General features: G+C 39.8%; 1 protein-coding gene across 2 annotated transcripts in view; it reads left to right on the forward strand.

Moving 5' to 3' along the window:
- SDK2 (sidekick cell adhesion molecule 2) overlaps positions 1 to 18,276 on the forward strand; it is a 407,043-nt gene that overhangs the window by 173,869 nt on the left and 214,898 nt on the right. The window lies entirely within an intron of this gene.

Genomic DNA, 18,276 nt, shown 5'->3' on the forward strand with positions numbered 1-18,276 from the left:
ATTATTATTTTTTATTAATAACTTAAGCCAGTAATGCATAATACTTCTTCCTCCTCCTATTTCCTCACAACAACAACCCTGTGAGGTAGTTTGGGCTGAGAAAGAGTGACTGGCCTAAAGTCACCCAGCTGATTTTCATATCTAAGGCAAGGCTAGAACTCTCTGTCTCCTGGTTTCCAGCCTGGTGTCTATTGTCAGAAGGCAGCCTGATGAATACTGACTCCTTCTTGATGAATAATCTGAGGCTCAGGACCCTAGAAGGCACAGTGAGGAAAATGGACTGTTCCAGAACTACAGCATTAAAGCAAAGGAGTAGAAATAAACATCCCTCAGCCAGAAATAAACTGGCTCAGCTCTTAAACACAACCAAAATGACACAATCTTAGAAATTCAAAGCTGCTTTGAAATTGGTAGGCAATCCTCATAGAGAAGTGCCAACCAAGTATGAGAATTCATTCTGTATGCCTTCAGTGGTGTCATCAATTTTATTTGTGGTTTCATTTATTCAAGAGGCAGAGGAAAGGGAAGCCAGAAGGCAGCTGAAGAGAGGAATTATAGTGCAGAACATGAGGAGCTGGCCCAATACACTTTAAAAAAAAAACACCATACCATCATCATATGGATTTAGATAATATTTGGTGCCTTCTAACACAAAAACCTTAACTTAAAAGGTTAGTACACCCACAGCTTTGTCCCTTGGGATAAATATTTCTAGGCCAGAAACTCAGAATAATAAATGAGTAGAACTACCTTCTGCAGCACTCTCCATATATTGAGAGGGAATAGCATACGAATACAGACAACTAGTCCTCCTTTTACCCCTGACATCATAACATCCCATAATACAGAACCAGGTCAATAGGGAAACAAGGGTGGCCCTTCCACCTTTTTAAAATTTTGATGGACAACAATGTACAGCCCAGGAGAAATCAGTATGCCTAATTACATAGCAAACCCCTCACGCAGAAAGGCCCTAGATATACGTTTCTGGTTTTCATGCTTTGGATTTCAAAAAGTTCACAGGTACATGCTCAGGTATATGCCAGAGTAGGTTTGCAAGATTAAAGTGCTGCACTCCCCTTTCTGTTTCCAAGGGGCAGCTCTTTCCTAGCTCACCCAGACATCTGTGGGTCAGCTCCCGGGAGATCTATGACTTAGGCAGTGCTGCAGTCTTGTTAATGTATATTCCGTAGGGAAGAGCTGGAGGCTCTTCCTGAGTCTTTAAACATAGTTTTCCACCATAATGTTTCCCAGCTGTTGTTTTGCACTCCTCTTGGTGAAATAGACTTCAGACCTAGATGGTTCCAATGTGCTGGTTGTGATTTTATGAGTTTCACAAATTGCCCGACTCATCAAGAGCTGCTGGACTAGTTGACTGCCTGGGGAGTCCATGCTTTCCCACATTATGTGCCTGACACACTTTCCTGCTACAAGGTGGCATTTTCTTGGATAGATGGCTAATGAAGAAAGTGTGAATCCAGGGCATCCCCCACGTGTGTCATTACCAAAAATCTGTTTCAGGTAAGCTTGTTTTTGCTGGCTTTGAGCCTGAATGTAAATGAGAAGTGCTTAAGGCAGCTTTGCTGAAATATATATATATATATATGAGAAGTGCTTAAGGCAGCTTTGCTGAAATATATATATATATATGTGTGTGTGTGTGTGTGTGTGTGTGTGTGTGTGTGTATGTGTATATGTATATGTATATGTATATGTATATGTATATGTACATACACACATACACACACACAGACAGTATATATCAGCAAAGCTGCCTTATATATATCGTGCCTCTGAGATACAAGCTTGGGCAAGCTCAATCACAACATTTTCTCCTCCTTGTGTGATCCCAAAATAAGGCAGTTCATTGCTAGTGTAAGGACTGTGATCTGCTTTAGCCTTGTTCCCTGACTGAAGGTTTCTTGCGTTGTGGGAAGCTGTAAATAGCCCAAATTCCAGCTTTTTACAACCCTATAAAAATAGCAGGCCTTTACTTGAACTTGAGATTTTCTCCAGTTGCTTGTTTCGCCTACTTTTAAAACAGTAGTTGAAGCACCTCGCACCTTCAAAGGAACTCTTTCCATCTTTTACACTGAGGATTCCTCTAAACAGTAAAATGTTCTGGGCTGTTTTCTGAAGTGCAAAATGAAAATGAAGTCCAGAGTCATTGGGAAGTATGATGCTACAATGTATGTATGTATGTATGTATGTATGTATGTATGTATGTATGAATGCCCAAAGAATTTGGGGTGGGGGGGTGCAGAATATTTATTTTACCTTCAACGTCCATTTCATTCTTGTATCTATGTCACTGTTTTTCATCCACTGAAACCAGTGTGTGGCATTTCCTCTTAGCATAGCTTGTTATGTGCAACTCTCTACTCAAGCTGGAGACCCTATACCCTTAGGTTCGTGATGGCAAACCTATGGCACACGTGCCAGAAGTGGCATGCAGAACCAGTTCTGCCAGCACCCGAGAGGTCACCTGGAAGAGCCCCACTGCACATGCGCATTCGCCGCCCACCAGCTGATTGTCGGGTGGGCGGCAATGTGTGTGCAGGAGATGTACGTGCATGCACAGAGACATGCGGGACGCACAGGGAGGGTCTCGTACTCACATGCATAGAGACGCATGGAGCGGAGGGTCTCACTCATATGCAGGGGGCACAGAGGGGGCACGTGCATTGCCTTTTGGGTGCGGGCATGCGAGTGCGCACATGCAAGAGGGCGTGCAGTTTTCGGCACAGGAGCCCAAAAAGGTTAGCCACCACTGCCCTATACCATTTCAGACAAATGGTTGTCCAATTTCCTCTTAAAAACCTCCAGTGTTGGAGCACCCACTCTGGAAGCAAGTTGTTTCACTGATTTGTTGTTCTAACTTTCAGGAAATTTTTGCCTTGTTTCTAGGTTGGTTCTCTCCTTCTTCATCTCTTCTTCTTCTCTAGTTCTTGTTGAGGGATGCATTAAGATTACAAAGCAGGAGCGGCCAGAGATTCAGCAGGCCTTACTTTTTGCTAAGGCAGTGTCAAGTACTGCACATCTTGGTATGACCAATGTAGACTAGGCTCCAAATAAACCAGGAGACCAAACCATAGTTGCCCTGGTATTAAAGAGCAACTGAGCATGGTTTATTAGAGCAGCAGGCACAGCACACATCAGAAATGTCTACTAAACAGGAGGACAGGTAGTCCTGAACAACCATTCATTTAGTGATTGTTCAAAGTTACAACAGCCCTGGAAAACATGATTCTCTGGTCCTCACACTTATAACCATTGTAACATCCCCGCAGTTCCCATGTGATCAAAACTCAAACATTTGACAGCCAACATGATTACAGTATCCAGGGATCATGTGATCACCACTTACAATCTTCCCGGCTTCCACAAGCAAAGTTAATGGGGGGAGCTGGATTTGCTTAACAGCTGCATGATTCACTCAACAAACTGCAGTGATTCAGTTAACCGCCGTAGCAAAACTGACAGGTAAAAATCAGGCAGAACTCACTTAACGACTGCGTTGCTTAAGAAAGGAAATCCTGGTCCCAATTATTGTTGTAAGTTGAAGACTACCTGTATGCGCAGAATTCCAACACATCAAAGTAACTTTAAGTTATATTTTAATAGATGTATTGCATTGCCTTGAAGAAAGCAATTGAACCATCAGATCAGTGGTGGGATTCAATTTTTTTTCACTACCAGTTTTGTGGGCGTGGCTTGGTGGGTGTGGCTGGGGAAGGATACTGTAAAAGAAGGGTCTTCAAACTTGACAGCTGAAGATTTGTAGACTTCAACTCCCAGAATTCCTGAACTAACATGACTAGAGGAGGAATTCTGGGAGTTGAAGTCCACAAGTCTTTAGCTGTCAAGTTTGAAGACCCTGCTGTAAAATCTCTAGTCAGAGGTGGTATTTGCCAGATCTCCGAACTACCCAAAATTTCCTCTGCCAGTTCTCCAGAACTGGTCAGAACCTGCTGAATACCGCCTCTGCATCAGATCATTTCAAATTCTGAGTAGTGCTTTGGTTGAGGTCTCCTCCAAGTAATTGCCCATATGCCTGCCCTCCCTGACCCAAACCCCTGTTGCTGAACAAGCCTGTTGAATGCCATTATTGTTCAGTATCAATTCAGCCTATTGTAGCTGGTGAAGCTTCCTGGTACAGCTGGATGTTGCTGGCCATTCAAGCAGAGGAGAAGCTATCTTTTGGGGAAAAGTTATCTACTATTGTTTAATTTCTAATTGAGAAATGCTTGATAACATTCCAAGGAATCCCAGGAGCCCTCAGAGCAACAGGCTTAAAAAAAAATCCCTGCATTAGAGAAAACAAGCTTGAGACCAGTACAGTTTTAAAAAATTGGTGTTTTATTATGGAACAGTCCTTATTTGTGCATGTGCTAAGCAATCTACGGTATAAGTGAATGCAGGCAACTGACTTTGTTTATTTATTTGCAAGATTCCATTTGAACCAGAACATTTTGTATCATTGTGTTGGAGGGTTTATTAAATTCTGATTTTATTTTCAGTATTTGTTTTTTTCCTCCCAACATTAAAAACTAAAAGCAGCTAGTCTTCCTTTTGAGCTGAATGATCTGTCATACATACTGTAGCTTTAAAGAATTCTGATTGAGGGTGTGGATATGTAATGGAATTATTGCGCCCAAATGTTATAGTTATAAAAAAATGTGATGTACCACAATATACATCTGCTCCTACAGTATCATTTTAGACATGACTCCACCCACTTTTAAATAGCTACTAGAATTCATCTTGTTGCTTTCAGTAGCTTTATAACCCATCGTGTTTCTGCCTCATTGACTGCAATCACATCTCCATCAGTATTTATTAAGCTGAGCATCCAACTGCCATCTTTTGAGACGGAGGACACAGCAATAGTCTCAGTTATTGTTGGAAGCCACTTCACATCTTAAGAAATGACTACACAACAAGAAGAGTGATTATATTGCCTGGTTTAAAAAAAAAATATGGAAGGACTTTGTAATCCTATCATACAGGGGTCAAACTTAATTTCATTGAGGGCCGCATCAGGGTTGTGTTTGACTTTGGGGGGCCAGAGGGCATGGCCAGCTTGGGCGTGGCCAGATCAACGTCACTCATGTTGAGGTGCCTGTAGTGGCCTGAGCGCTCTGCCAATGAAAATGGAGCTCAGGAGAGCTGCACACAGCCCTCCCAAGCTCCATTTTCGCTGGCAGAGTGCTGCAGGAGACCGTCACAGCCAAAAACAGAGGTCGGGAGGGCCACGTGTCCTTCGCTGTTTCCAAGACAGCCATGCAGGCCAGATCTAAGCACCCTGTGGGCCAGATCCAGCCCGCGGGCCTTGAGTTTGACACCCCTGCTATCGGAAGCCATTTATAAGAATGTGTGCTGTTAAATTGCTCAAGAAAAAAAAATACATTCCCTTTTGGATCCATCCCCCTTAATCAAATGTTAACTTCAATGAAGTATAAAACGCCCAATTATCTCAGGATATAATGCCCACAATAAAGTAGCTACTTTATTTCTTAGCAAACTGCTTCTTAGGGGATAGAGCAAAGCAGTGACTCCCAACTGTTAGAAGATTTCATTGACTATAAATTGTAAACTATAAACCTACATCAGATTTGTAAACTGCTTTTTATTTTTATTACTTGTTCTGTGGGTGTGGTTTGGTGGGCATGGCAGGGAAAGGATACTGTAAAATCCCCATTCCCTCCCTACTCCTGGGGGAAAGATACTGCAAATTCCCATCCCTTCCCCACCCCACTAACCTGCTTTCCAGCTCCGTTCTCCTGTGGGGGGCAACCAAAGAAGACCCAGCCGATGAGCAGGGACTCGGGAGGCAGAGAATAGATGGGGGCGGGGCCAGTCAGAGGTGGTATTTCCCAGTTCTCCAAACTACTCAAAATTTCAACTGCCGGTTCTCCAGAATTGGTCAGAACTTGCTGAATAACACCTCTGTTTTATACCCATCACTGAGATGTTTCTGCGGTCAGTTTATGTTTTGACCTTGTATGCAGAAAGAGCTCTCAAATTAATTAAAGATTGGAATTGAGAATGGTGAACTTCTGGAGGGATTTTCCAAGCAAACCTATAGTTATGAAAGCTGGGAAGTGGGGGTGGGGAGTTTGTGTTGTTATTTTAATCCTGCTTCACAAGTCACCTTGAAGAATGAAAGCAGTTTGTCCTGCTGAATTAGAACCTGACCTTTCAGTTTTTTGCCCACATCACATTTCCATTCCCCACTTGTCCACCTTATTTATCTCCATCTTTCCACCCTGGTGAAATAGCTTGTCAGACACACTGCTTACACCCTTTTGTGACCAGGCATGTAGAGCCAATGTGTGTTTGTCATAGTTGTGCATACAAGAACTTATCCACTGTAAATTTGCTGCTCCATTGTGCAGATGTTTACTTAAAACTAAATGCCATAATGTTCAATGAGATGAAATCTCTTATGAATTAGTTTTGCTGTTTTAGGAATACATTCTGATTATCCACATTAAAAAAAAAGATATCTGCTAGATAGGCCATAGACAATGGATAACTGCCTTTCTACAATAGTGCTTATTATCTATATTTATTTATGGTTTAATATATTCTCTTCATATTATATCCGTTTCATAGGTCAAAAGGGATCATACCAAAAGGCACCGAAAACATGCAATGGAGTGTAACTTCCTATTCCCCTTCCAAGAAAACAATGTTAGAAGCCACAATAGTTTGTATAAGCAGAGGTGGTATTCAGCAGGTTCTGACCAGTTCTGGAGATCCAGTAGCAGAAATTTTGAGTAGTTCGGAAAACTGGAAAATTCCACCTCTGACTGGACATTTTACAGTATCCTTCCCCTGCCACACCCACCAAACCACGCCCACAGAACTGGTAGTAAAAAAAAATTGAATCCCACCACTGTTTGTATAAGGTATAGAGAGCAAGACTTTAAAGAATATGGTATATTTGCTATAGCCTCCATGCACATTCCTCCCTCTCTTTAGAGCAGGGGTTCCCAACCTGGGGTGCGAGACGATATTCCAGGGGGTGTGAGAAAAGTCCAGGTGAATAATAGGATATTGGCTATATGTTGGCATTTTTATTTATTATGCAATGGATTAACTTTGTTTTCATTTTAGAATTAAGTATCGTTATTTAGTGGCCGTCACATACATAGCTGAAAAGATTCAATCCTACCATATATTTAACACGTTCAGTAGTTCCTAAAGTCTAAATTTCAGGGGGTGCGAGGTTCGAGTGAAATTTCTTTAGGGGTGCGGGGCAAAAAAAAGTTTGGGAACCACTGCTTTAGAGTTTTTTGGAGGGTTTCTGATATTCCTCAGGGTAGCATATTTGCCCTGTCAAGCAACAGATGGGTTCCTTTTTTCTCCTTTTATTCAAAGTGCAGATCATTTGTAACCTTTACTTCTATGTGAATAAGGCCAGGCTGTGTTTTGTTATGATTTGATAGTTTTCCAAGAGGTCTCTATTATCTCAGTGTGCCGTGTTTTCAGCAGATTCAATGCAGTTTTAACAGATATTAAAAGAGCTTTTTTTACACATTTGGCAACGGTTGCTTTTTCTTCTAACATTTAGCCATAAAGGCAACTCCTGAGTTGTTAATCAGAAAGAGCCAAAGTCAAACAATTTTCCAAGATAAAGGTTGTTCTGTTTCAGCTAAGAAGGAACTCGGTTCAATCAGCCAAAATTACTCAGCTTTGTCAGGTCTGCAGCTGATTTCTGCCACCAGAGGGAGAGCTACAAACTGTTGAAGAGGCTCTGTCTCAATGGGCAATTGAGCCTTAGAAGAGCTTTGATGACCAAGAAAAAGCTTCTGTCAGAGAGGAGAGAAAGATTGTGAAACAGTTTGCCATATACATTGAGCTGGTTGGGATGCTAGTTCTTTCAGAAGGTTTTCTAATGAGCTCCTTTAGTTTCTTGATTCTTGGACAAATCAACTCAAGAGTTCACACTTGAGGCACACATGACCAGACTCAATTTATCCTCCTTGGCCATATTATACCAAATCCCACCTCTCTGGAAATGGCTCTAATGTGGAAAAGATGTTAGGAAAGAGCAACCAGCAGCAAGGTAAATGGACTCAGTTACAGTGGCAAAGTATATTAGAAGATCTGAAAAATCAGGTTAGAGATAGATCACCATGGAGAAAATCTACCTATGTGATTTCTAGAAGTGGAAAATAATGGTGTATAATCAATCAATCAATACACTGATGTATATATTATCAATACATTGTACCACCAGTGGCAGCACCTGGTTGACATTGACCAATAGCTATGCATGGTCATATCTAGTGAGTTCTTGCATAAGGGACTACCATACAATCCCAGAGCGATAGGCGAGACTGGGAAGTGAGAAATCTACCCAAAGGAAAGGAATAGCAAACCACTTGCATGTGTTTACCAAGGAAACCAGGACTGAGCTGCCTTTTATATCAACCAAATGATCTGGAAGAACTATAATAATCTGAATTATAGTTACTTTAAATTATTAAAGCCTTCTTGTTTGTCCTCAGACACAATATTGCAAAGTTGAATATTAAAACTTTAGTGCTGATAGGCTAGTTTATGATGTCCAGGAATTACATCCACTGTCTTATGAGTTCTATCTGCTTTTTCATTAACCTATATAGCTTTTTAAGAGTATAATTTTTTGCCATTATTTCCATGTGAAAAGTGAATGTAGTATTCAGTCACAGTGGTTTATGGCTTAGCATGATGGATGAACCCAGTCATTGTGGCATATTCAAAAATGCAGTTTTAAATTATGGTTTAGTGCATAGTATGACCCACACATGTGCAGAGTGTTTAATCGACATCTGAAGCAATGTGGTCAGAATTTTCCCATTAATTTACTGCAACTATGATCTGTCTTTTAAGCACATTCACCCACTACTTTCATTTCATGGCTGTGCTTCTAAAGCTTCCAGATCAGATGCTATTAGAAAAAGATTTCTATGTCTAACTTACTTGGCTCTCCAAATAAAGGAGTGGAACTATCCTCATTTGTTCCTTCAGGTTGCTGACATACCAAAAAGAAGAAAAGTATTTAGTTTGACTTCGAAGAGTAATATTTTTTTGTGGAAAATTAGCAGTTCTCACAACCAGTTACTGCAATAGTTTTAGCCTGTGATCCACAGACACCTGGAGGGACCACAATATCACATCGTGTCCAGGTTTGAAGAAATGTTATGATTTAAATCTTGAGTTAAATCTTGGGGAGGATTCATGGCCACAAAAGATATTTAGAGGAGGTCCATGGTGAAGAAAAGGTTGAGAACCACCAATTTACTGCATTCTCAGTGAATTTCTGATGAAAAAAGAATCTACGGTTGTCACCCTCTCTTTAGTTACAAGGAAAAAAAAATAGATATTTGAGGAGCTACAATATATTAACTCTTATGCAAGATATGGCATGGACTTCTTTTTTTAAAAAAAAATGATTTCACTCATTTGGATTACCCTATTGTGAAACTGCAAGATGTATATATGACGTCCCCATATTTTCTCCCAGCTAGCCTACCTTAGCTCTGAAATGTGAATATATTATCCTGTCCTTCCTGCTATGAATGGGCTTGGATAAGAATTAACATGCAGGGAAAGAGATTAATCTAATGGCCTGGTTAGCTCTATGTAACAGGATGTGATATATTAGATTTTTCTCTTGATTCTTCCTTTTGCTTCATGGCTACTCTGGGATAGGCCAGATGAGAAGTCCAAGGATCCAAGTCTACACAGTGTGAGGGAAACTTCTAGGTAAGTTTTCTTAGGTATTCACATTAAGGAACTTTGAACCCCTTTCAAATCCTGCTTTGCTGCCCCCCATTATTATTATTATTATTGCAATAGACGCAATTTACATAGACTTCTGCAAAGCCTTTGATTCAGTGGTACATGACAAACTACTGTTAAAACTAAACTCTTACGACATTTCCAGATCCTTTCATAAGTGGATTACTGCATTCCTGTCAAACAGACAACAAATAGTAAAAATAGGGAGCGCTATATCAAACCGTACTCCCCCAAGGCAGCATTCTAGGACCCAAACTCTTTATACTCTATATAAATGACCTTTGCAATCACCTTATAAGCAACTGCGTCCTCTTTGCGGATGACCTAAAACTATTCAACACCACTGACAATCACTACTATCCTTCAAAGCGACCTTGATTATGTGTCTGAATGGTCAAACATCTGGCAACTCCAAATCTCGACCAACAAATGCTCTGTCCTACACATTGGTAAAAAAAAAAATCAGGCACCAAATACAAACTAGGTGAATATGACCTCATTGATGACCCACACTCTGTCAAGGACCGTGGAGTTCTCATATCAAATGACCTAAGCACCAGAGCTTACTGTAACAGCATTGCAAAAAAGGCAAATCTAATCTTATGAAGCTTCTCCTCCAGAAATATTGAATTGCTAATTAGAGCATACAAAACTTTTGCCAGACCAATACTCGAATACAGATCTGGAATCCTCACTGCATATCAGACATTCATACAATCAAGTGAGTCCAGAAGTATTTCATGAAAAGAGTACTACACTCCCCTGCTTGCAACAGAATACCCTATATCACCAGGCTTGAGATTTGGGGCTTGGACAACCTTGAACTATTCTGCCTACGGTTAGACTTAAGAGTAGCAAACAAAATTACCTGCTACAATGTCCTACCAATCAATGACTACTTCAGCTTCAACCTCAATGATGCAAGAGCACACAACAGATACAAACTAATGTTAACCACTCCAAACTTGATTGCAGAAAGTATGACTTCAGCAACAGAGTGGTCAATGCCTGGAATGCACCACCTGATTCTGTTGTTACATCCTCTAAGCCGCACTCCTTTAACCTCAAACTATCCACTATTGACCTCACCCCATTCCTAAGAGGTCTGTAAGGGACATGCATAAGTGCAGCATCATGACTCCCATCTCTGTCCTATTGTATTCTTACTCATGTTTATACGTATACCTATTATTTTGTAAGTGATTGACAAATCAAATAAATAAATAAATAAATTTGAGGGATGGCAACAGTGTTCCTTAGAGGGATGAGCCAAGAATTCCAGAAGTGTATGCCAAAAGTATATTATCCCAGCAAGGACCCCCTAGGCATGAAACTCATCCCAGCTGCTAAGTCAAAGCAAGCAGGCACTTATATCAGTATTAGAAGATGCTGGAGGTCAATGATTGGTTTGGTGACAACAGCAGCAGTATTATTTCATACTATATTGGAGAAAGCTACAGTAAACCAAGTATTTTACCAAGAAAACCACATGAAAAGTACAGCAAGCAGCCTTTGAACCAACAATTAAGATATTGACATAGTGGATAGCTTTTGCCTTTTAGGATGAACCAATAGTCAAGAAATAATGCTGCAAATTACTACTTGGTGTCAATGGAGAAAAAGATATTTGGGTGTATGAAGTGCTATATTTATAAAGATGGATTGTTTTTATTTATCAAATGTAGATAACACCCATCACACTCACAGAGTGACTCTGGGCAGTTTACCGATCAGAATTGTACAGGCAATGGTATTCTCTATGATATTGTAAGGCATTGAAAGTTAAACTTGAAGATATAGGATAGAAAGAATATTCTTTCACATTTTGAGAAGTTTCCTGAAAATACCAAAGGTAGCCAAACAAATGGATCAAAGAACAAATCCAGAGTTTTCACTTGAGGCACAACTGATCAGGCTCAAATAACCATAGTTTAGACCCAAACCCTCATTTATATTGCTGGGGGTGGGGAGAGGAAAGGAAAAAAGAAGAGCAAGATAGACAGACTTGTTTATAACAGCAGTGGGTACACTGTTGGAACACTTGAAATACTAGATTGGAGACAGATCATTTTGGAAAAATTCTAAGTGGTAGCTAAAAACTGACACCACTCTAATAGCATGTCATCATCATCTTCATCATCATCACTAAAGAGTTCATGAAACATGGGAATGATTCATTGCTCTGATGTCCAACCAGCAATCCCTTCTCAGTCCTCCAAGACTTTCAAATTGCAGGTAGCAGAAGATTGTCTATTCACCTCTCTGTAATGAGCTATTGAAGAAAGATTAATTCATATGAGGTTGTATTCTTGGTACAAGGATATTTACTGGCAATTACTCAAATCACAGATTCTTATCTGCAGTACAATGTACATTATTATGCATGAGAATCACTCATAGATCATTGGAGTTCAATAAAGAATTTGAAGAGATGGGATGAAAGTATAGGAGATTAGTTCTTAGAAAGTTGGAGATTAGTTCAGGGATGATTTACAATACAAGGCTGGTTAATATAGGTTTTAATTCACCCCTAAATTACATTCTCCAAATTTGACTTAAGTTGAACCAACTCTTTAAAGGCTTGTTTATTCCATTCTCTTTTATCATGATTTGAATTCTGTGAATTTCTATAGGCTTTGCCTGTGTTTCATTTTTTTTTTTCTTTAAGCTTGTGATTGTAAAATGCTTTGTTTCAGAAATTAGGAATCTCTGTCCTGACTTTAGGATTTCTCATGGTGAGCCAAGAACTGAAATCAACCCCACGTTAAGAAATCAACAAAGTTTGGTGACAAGTCAAGGCAAGAAATATGCTGGAACAATGTGACATTTGCTGAGATGGCAGCTTCCATAGAAAGATTCAAATAGCAAAGCATTTCACAGATTTAATGAATTTCATAGTGTTCAGGTTATCACAGCAAAACTTAGGGAACACAACATTCACAAACATTTTTTCAGCATCTCGGCAAGGTGAAGCAGAAGGTTTTATGCTAGGAGCTCCTGGTCTCTACCAAAGCACAGCTACTCAGATTGGTTGCATAACTAAACTCCTCTGCAATGTCAGCCTGCTCCTGAGTAGACCACTGTCCCCAAGGTGTTCATCCAAGCATCCTTCTCAGTCTCTCTGTGGCTCTCTGTTGACATCCTTCCTAGGGAGCTGAAGGCTGGTTGCTGAATTCAATAATGCGATATTGAGAGCACTAGAAGATCAGAGGTGGTATTCAGCAGGTTTTGACCAGTTCTAGAGAACCAGTAGCGGAAATGTTGAGCAGTTTGGAGAACTGGCAAATACCACCTCTGACTGGAGATTGTACAGTATCCTTCCCCTGCCACACTCACCAAGCCATGCCCACAGAACTGGTAGTAAAAAAAATTGAATCCCACCACTGTAGAAAATGCCAGATTTTCAGAGCTAGGTTCATTCCTTAGGAGTGTACACTCCATTTTTAAAAATTGAATACCAATCTTTGCTTTACTTTCAAAGATCTTCTAAACTACGGGTATTAAACTTGCACTGTCAAGTTGCTGTCCCGTGATGTTTTTCCGCTTTGCAGAGCTGGGGTGGGCATGGCCTGTTTAATCTAAAACATTCAAACTGGCTTGGTTTTCCACCTGTTGCTCAACCACAACTCCCAGGATCCTTTGCTGGTCATGCCACAAGAAGTTATGAACATTGTATGAAGGGCTACAGCTTTCTCCTCCGTGTTTTATGCTATTGGGTATGCCCCATTGAGGACAGCTGCTAAATGGTGGCTTTAATATTCAATAAAATACCTTATAATGTGCTCTCTCCTCCCAGGCCTGCTGTGTCTCATTTGCCCAGCCATCCAGTTTCTTCTCTATGTCTTTCTAAATTTTTTCTTTACTTTAATTAAGGTGTAAGAGTTTCTCCTACCTCCCATTGGATTCTTGAATCTATTCTAACCTGTCTGCCATGTAAAGAATCCTGCTGTTGCAAAAGGTTGGGCTAGGTGGTCCTTGAGGGTCTTCCCATTTGTTTTATCTTGGCTCCTTGCCCTAAGCAGGCAGCTTCTGATATTTGCTAGCAGCTGCTTTGTGATGCCACCAGCATTGTCAGCTAGCGAGGGATTGCTGAACACAGCTGTCAGGCACTGGAGTTACCCAGCTAACTTTCACACCCAACAGCTGTGATGGGATTAAATAAACCACCAGATATTGATACAGATTTAGCATATATGGCAGAGAGAAGAACAAAAAGGCAGATTTGTTTAAAGCAATAAGAGAAGGGGATCGTGCCAAAACAAGGAAATCAGACAAAATTTCCAAGTTCTGGGTTTTGTGACCAAGAATTACCATGCTGGAGGATGGGGCAGTAGGACATAAAGTAGAAGAACAGTATCATAATGGACATGGGGTTGAGTGGGTTTTATTTCCCCTCCATTATATGCCTATTCTAGAGCTTTCAGTACAGTTTTCAGGGTTTTTTTTGAAAAAAGAGTAACACAAAACCAGCAGCATTTTTAAAACAAAAAAAGCAGGGATTTTAAAAATTCAAACCAAGATTCATCCATTTTTTAAAACAAAAGGATTTGCACGCTGATATTGTAAGAACAATAAAGGGCAGATACATGGATCTCCCAAGGAAAAGAATTCCATATTCTGATCCTTAACCGATGATGGATGTTTCCAGATAGATGGCCCTTGGCTCTTGCTATTTTAAAAAAAAAGTATTGTTTGGCTATTCCCATTTTTTTCCTTTGTAAAATGCATGTTTGTGCTTGCTAAGGAAAGCACAGCTCTATTGGGAAGTAGGTTAGAAGATGAAAAGGTTTCCTCTTGTAACAATGCATAAACAAAAAAGCAATTTCAAAATAGCCTCAACTGGAAACATCTTAAATACTTTTATGCAAAAAAAGTAGTGAAATAACAGTACAATCTACACAGTAGATTAACACAGAACTATTATGAATAGACAGATTGGCACCCAAAGAAACAATTTTTTAAATGCTAAGCTTTTCAAGATGGTAATAAGACTACTTTGCACTCAGAAACTATCAGGGCCAGTGAACATACCCAATCTCTTCCAGGTTTATCTACTTCAAAGGTTAATTTTTAATATACAAATGTATTCTCATTTTGCTAAGAATTAAAACAATCAAGGTAAATATAACTCTTATTGCCTTGAAAAACTAATTATCATCAGACAATACAACAGTAAATTTGGGCTTTGAGGGAAATGCCATCTCAATCTATGTTACACTGAGAGAAAGACAAATTATCTTCCTGACTAACTCCAACTGATAAACATTTATAATTTTAGGAAATTAACAAGTAAAAAGGAAATGTTAGCAAATGTGAAACCTTAGAGTTTAAAGAAAATCACTCAAATCAACAGGTACATACAGTGAATATAATTGATGCTGGAGTTGATAATTTTTTTAGCAGAGTATTACTTTTTTTTAAAGGAGATTGGTGCTTATGATGCATACATTAGCTACATTTTTATCTCAGTGAACAGGATTTTCTACTGTTCAAAAATATCTCTGTAATAAAAGCTAACAAAATAACAATAATGCATTGGAACAGATCTCCCCATTGAAATGAATTTGGATACTTTGGTCAAGAAACAAGTCAGGGAAGAAGAGTAAGATAAAGATTATCATCTTATTCCTGTACATCTGGGATTCTTAAATTGGGGGGTAGTTCCTCCTAAGGCAGTAGTTTGGGAATATCCTAGGAATAATGGAACGATTTGTAATTGCTTGTTTCTGAGTCAAAAATCCAGTTTGGGAGATTCCTGGTGAGGTTCATAGGGAAGTAGATGTTCCTGAAGGAGCTGGAATAGCATTGCTGCTGAGATCTGCAGCCAAATTTTTGCAGGTGCAGTCCCTCCAGAAAAAGAAGAAATTATGAGATCACCCACTTGTACTCCAGACAACTGCTCCCTGTGAGTTGAGTGGTTGGGGGTCAAGAGATTTCAAACAAGCTCACTGCTGTATTGCAGCCTTATTTCTAAACCACCTTCAAATGAAACTACTAATTTACAACTAAAAAAGGATATTCTGAGTGGCAGGGTAAGAAAATGTCAAATGGTGAGCTATTAAATTTTCTGGATGACAAACAAATAAAAGGTAAATTAAAAAAATGTTTTAAAGACTTAAAAACTTACGATATAAAGCTTAACAAGAATCAATGTAAAGAAGTTTAAAATGGATAAAGGCAACAGTTATTTTGAAAGATTATTTTTTTGGTAAAAGTGCTTTTGGACAAGTTAGAATTAAACAAACAAAGTAAACCTTTGTGAGTATGTTTTTTTTAATATAAATTTTATTTGGGTTTTCACAAAAACATAATACAACTAAAACATCTTTTTTTGAGATTATCACTTCTCCATACAGACACAAACTCAATTTCATATTCATCTTTATCTTCTATTCCATACTCCAAGATCAATAAACACAGACCAAGACTCCCAACCAATCAGGATGAAGAAAAAAACATTCTGGCACAGCAGTAGGCTAGCCCCAAATTTAAAAGTGAAACAACTGTAAAAGCCTGACTCACAGACGAACACAATACAGAAACCTGATGATGGCAGATGAGATTCTGCCGAAACGTTGCTACAACTTTAAAAGCACAACTATAATGACGTGGGAAAATACCTGAACCAAGCTGAATACCGTACGTGTAAGTACCCGCAAAAACTTAAGAATATATATATGTGTGTGTGTGTGTGTGTGTGTGTGTGTGTCTTCTGAGGTTCTCACGGGTATTTGTATGTGGATCTTTGGTTATTCGGGTTTTCTCCCGCGTAAGATTGGAAGTATCTAGGCAACGTTTCGATGAAGTCTCATTCATCATCTTCAGGCTTGTGTGAGAAGCACAGAGCCGAAGACACAAGCCTGAAGATGATGAATGAGACTTCATCGAAACGTTGCCTAGATACTTCCAATCTTACGCGGGAGAAAACCCGAATAACCAAAGATCCACATACAAATACCCGCGAGAACCTCAGAAAACACACACACACACACACACACACACATATATATATATATATAAAACAATAGTACATAAAACACTCATTCCATTCCAATTCAATTCTATCATTAATATTAGTTAGAATCTTAACGTCTTTAACAATTCTTTTTAATTGAATATCATACTTCTTTGGGAATGCTTATAAACTTTCCATAATTAAATCTTTTTTTCATATTTCTCTTATATTTTTATAAATCAAATAATGTTTTGTGTTTACTATAAAAGGGTAGGCAATTGGTGGATTTTACAAGTCAAAAGGTAAAGGTAACATGAGTCAAATTGCAACTATGGAGAAGTTGAATGCCATGGTAACCATGGAATGCCACTTGAGATGAAAGTGTTAAAGGGTACAGGAAGATAAAACAGAAAAGAGTGGAGAGAGAGATTGCCTTTTTTGTTTGAGACACTATCATTGTTGGATTATAATATAACGGCAGCCACCAGAAAAGCAGCAGAGGAGAGAACTTCTAGAACAGTGATGGCTAACCTTTTTGGCACCAAGTGCCCAATGCACATGCACGTGCACATGCATCCCCAAAATGCAATGTGCGCACCCCGCACATGCGCCCCCCAATGCATGCATGGCAGAGACCTGAAGACCAGCTTGTCGGTGGGTGGTGCGTATGTGCATGATGGCCCAGAGAGAGGGCTCTGCGTGCCACCTCTGGCACATGTGCCATAGGTTTGCCATCACAGTTTTAGAGGAAACCTGCAGAGAGAAGAAATAATTTCTGAGAAACATATTAAGATATTAATATTAAGTTATTTTGACTCCGAGATTAAAGCATGAAAAAAATCCCATTTCAGTGGGACAAATTGGAAACAGAAGTTTCAACTAAATTTTATCCAGTACACAAGGAAATTTCTAAGTCAGGGGTGTCAAACTGGTGTTCTGACCCAAACCCTTTTCCAATAAAACAAACACGAACCAAAGAGAACAGAAACCTTTTAATGATTCTTACGAATCCCCAGTTAAAAGGCTGCTGCAAACTAATTAACTCTGATAAGCACAAGCCTCGCCAAAACTGTGCGAGGCTGCCAAGAATAACAGATAAGAAATATTTCACAACACAAGAGTCTTCAAATACCAACTTAAGATACTGCAATGTCCAAGAGGCTGAGTTTCAAAACATCTTTGCTTCCTACAAAGAACGTTCATTTCACAGCTGGCTTTTATCTTCTTGAAGGAGGGGGCATTACTTTGCAGCCTTACTCCTGAGTCGTTCGTGCTGTTAACGAGCAGCCCTGTGCATATGCGCAGTTGGCATAGGCTCCTCAGGAGCCTCCTCATCACTGCTGCCAGCCCCCACAATCTCTGAAGGCAGCAGTCCACTCCCTAATGGTCCTGACCCCTCATCTGAGTCCTCGGTCTCCTCAGCCGTCCACACCTGCTGCCGGCTAACCACAACAACTGGTGGCCCATGGGCCGGATGCATCATGTGCAGGCCATGCCCACCCCAGCTCCATGAAGGGGGGAAATGT

This window comes from Pseudonaja textilis, chromosome 2 (assembly GCF_049901715.1).
Source record: "Pseudonaja textilis isolate UNSWEBS1 chromosome 2, rPseTex1.2, whole genome shotgun sequence".
NCBI classification, from domain to species: domain Eukaryota; kingdom Metazoa; phylum Chordata; class Lepidosauria; order Squamata; family Elapidae; genus Pseudonaja; species Pseudonaja textilis.